The sequence below is a fragment of the Peromyscus californicus genome, unplaced genomic scaffold, assembly GCF_007827085.1.
Source record: "Peromyscus californicus insignis strain IS unplaced genomic scaffold, ASM782708v3 Scaffold_5__1_contigs__length_169319896, whole genome shotgun sequence".
Classification (NCBI taxonomy): Eukaryota; Metazoa; Chordata; class Mammalia; order Rodentia; family Cricetidae; genus Peromyscus; species Peromyscus californicus.
The window spans coordinates 148,382,643-148,386,280 of NW_026294573.1; positions in this window are offsets into that span (position 1 = coordinate 148,382,643).

Consider the following 3,638-nt stretch of genomic DNA (forward strand, 5'->3'; position numbering starts at 1 on the left):
AAAATTGAAGGAAAAAAAAGAAAAAGTCTGGTTATGGAAGCTGCAGTGTGACACAGTGAGTCATGCAGTAAACCCTTTTGTCCATGTATCTTTACTGCCAAGTGTTCTTTGCAGAGTCATTGGTCAGGATCAAGGCCTCTGGTCTCTGCTACACTATTGATGCTGGGCCCTCACTGGGGCTCCTCTTGGTTATTCTGTTGTTGCCCTGTGTCATGGAGACCCTGCTGCTTTGGGTCTGCAGGACCAGCCCCTTCATGTGCTCCTGCAGATCATAGATGGGGTTGATGTTGGAGTGGGTCAACTTATAACCCTGGCTCTGGGCCTGGGTAGCTGCCGGGTTGGTCAGTCCAGCAGCTCTCCCCCATCCTCACCACCAAAGTGAGCTCTCCAGCATTGCTCTGGCTAGTTTACCCCTTGCAGCAATGAGCGAAGTGCAGCGCCAGTTCTGCTTCATGCCCTTAGGGTCATCTTTTGTAGATGAATTTCTAAGTGGTCTTATTAAATAAAATCTAGGAGCCAAATATAGGGGTGAAAATCTTAGAGATCAGGGAAATAGGACTAGCCACCAGCTAACCTTACCTCACCACTCCACAGCTTCCAAAGTGAGTTACTTCCTCTCTACCCGTGCCTTTATTGCCTTGCTGTTCTGCCCTCTCATTGGCTCTTAGCCCAGCTACCTGACTTCCTTGTCACTGCCTGTCTGTACAGACCTCCAGGTCTCCATGGTACTGGGATTAAAGGTGTGTGTCACCATGCTTGGCTCTGTTCCCTAGTGTGGCCTTGAACACAGAGATCCTGCCTGCCAAGTGATCAGATTAAGGGCATGTGCTATCACTGCCTGACTTTTGTGTTTACTTAAAATGGCTTGCTTGTATTTTGATGAATGAGGATTATAGTATGAAGGTGCTAAGACCCACAGCCTTAGCAGAGATAGACCGGAGCTCGTAGAGGCCGGAAGAGGGGGGTCTGATTCCCTGGAACTGACATTACAGTTTTTTGTGAATATTGGTGCTGGAAAATGAACCCAGTTGCCAGCGAGAGCTGTACAGGTAACCATTGGCTGAACCGTTTTTCCACCCCCTAGTGTAAAATGAAGTTATGCCAATTGTTCTCCTATAAGCAAGTGAATCATGTCTTGAAAAATAGACTGAAGTTGCCTAGCTGTGGGGTGATTGGCAACTGTTAGCTGCTTAGAAAGAGACAGTTTTCTCTAAGATGTAGCCCCTGGCAAGTCAACCACGCTCCAGTGAAAGGCACATATCCAAGAGTCTATGGGTCGCACAAATTGGTCTTGAAAAACTTTTAGGACACAAAGTTGGGTGGGGGAGGGATGTGAAACATTGTAGGAAACTCTCAAAGAACTAATGCTACTGAAAAAAAGGATGTTGGTTCTGTACTATACAAATGTTTATCATCAGAGTACATGGCAGCCTCTGGGTTTTTACTCTTATTCCAGCAGATGCAAACAGTCCTTTCTCCAAGTAAGTTTTGCCTTCTGCCCATCCCTCCTCTTCTCCTATCTGCCTTTATTTACATTAAAACTTGTTCCAAAAGAGCTTGAACTGGCTACCAAGGACTGTGTTTCAACAATTCTATCTGCCATTAACACTCTGTGCTGTTAGGTAATTCTGCAACCCTTGCTTCAGCTGACCTCTCTAACTTGGTGCATACCTGAGTGGCCATCAAGAAGCAATAGATTCAAAGGAACAGTATTTTTGAAAAGTGCAGAAATGTTATCTAATTTATAAAAATCTGACTCCTCTGTAGCTCTCCTTTCTAAAATTGTTCTCTCTCTCTCTCTCTCTCTCTCTCTCTGTATGTGTGTGTTTTGTAGGCAGGTATGTGTGCACATGTGTATGAGTATGCTTGCCTCTGGGGATGGACGTAGAGATTAGAGGTTAGCATCTGGATGTCTTTCCCAAATTGCTTTTTCCCCTTCCTGTTTGAGATGGGGTCTTGCTGTGGGATGGTCTGTATATCAAATGTGTGCTCTGATTGGTCAATAAATAAAACACTGATTGGCCAGTGGCCAGGCAAGAAGTATAGGCGGGAATAACAGAGAGGAGAATTGAGATAACAGGAAGGCAGAGAGAGACACTGCCAGCCCGCAGCCATGACAAGCAGCATGTGAAGATGCCGGTAAGCTACGAGCCATGTGGCAAGGTATAGATTTATAGAAATGGCTTAATTTAAGATATAAGAACAGTTAGCTAGAAGCCTGAGCCATTAGGCCAAACAGTTTAAACAATGTAAGTATCTGTGTTTACTTAGTTGGGTCTGAGCGGCTGTAGGACTGGCGGGTGACAAGAGATTAGTCCTGACTGTGGGCCAGGCAGGAAAACTCTAGCTACAGGGTCTGTTACTAAACTCGAAGCTCACAGTTTTGGCTAGCCTGGCTAGCTATCCAGTCTCCATGATCTGCATGTCTGCACCTCCTGGTGCTGGGGTACAAGCATGTGCTGCTGTACTCAGCTTTTATTTGAGATCTGAGGATCTGGACTCAGGTCCTCATGCTTTTGTAGGAAACACTTTATCCACTGAATCGTTCCTCCAGCCCAGTTCTATTTCTTCTTTCTCTAGCTTTGGTATAACACACTTGTGGAAGACTATAGCTGTAGATCTCTAAGTTCTTCTCTGACCATTCCAGGGTGATCAGGAGGCTTCTGTCACCAACTACATGCCTTCCACACTTTGACTTCTGTTCCTCTTATGTTGCCATGACTTCCATGTCTGCTGATACCCATGCTCAGTTATGCCAGGGCCACTGCTGATTTGCTATACTCAAAAAGTATATAAAGTAATATAAATATAAATAGTAAATAAAGTGCTTCTTGCTAAAGCATGACAAACTTAATTTAATTTGTAGCACCCATACATAAAAAAAAAAAAAAGCTGAGTGTAGCTGGGCATTTCTATGATCCACGTGCTGAGGAGGCAGAGGTCAGAGGATCCCTGGAGCTTGCTGGCCAGTCAGCCTAGCTGAATTGGTGAACTCCAGGTTCAATAAGAGACCTTATCTTCAAACTAAGTAGGAAGTGATTGATGAAGACATATAATATTGCCTTATGATTTCCACATGCAATGATACACACATAACACACACACACACACACACACACACACACACACACACACAGAGTCACCTCAAATGTCCCAGATCTTCAGTCATGACGTCATGCTGTGGAAACAACCTGCTGATTTTTCTGTATGTATCATTTGCCCGTGGTTCCAACAATCCCATGCTGAGCTTCTTCACACATTTCTTGTCACCTTGAAGTGCAACATGAGGTGATGCATATCCCATGTCTCCTGGGCCCCCTTGGCTCTTGCTAACTTTGGTCTTCCTTAGAAAATTCCACTTAAATGACTCTTATTCCACAGTATCTTTACTTCAATTATTTGGATTTCTAGCTGGATGTTAGGTAAAGAAATCTGTATGAAAACAGTAAAATTAGCAAGTAACAGATGAGCAAATCAACAAGTGTGGTGTTGACACTCTCAACAAACATTTGTTAAGTGCTCAATATTTGTGAGAACCTCCAGGTAAGGTTGAATGATCCCTTAAGGACATTTACACTATTCTCAGATTACCATCTCATGGTAGTATGACAATGTCAATTTACCAATACCGCCAATAC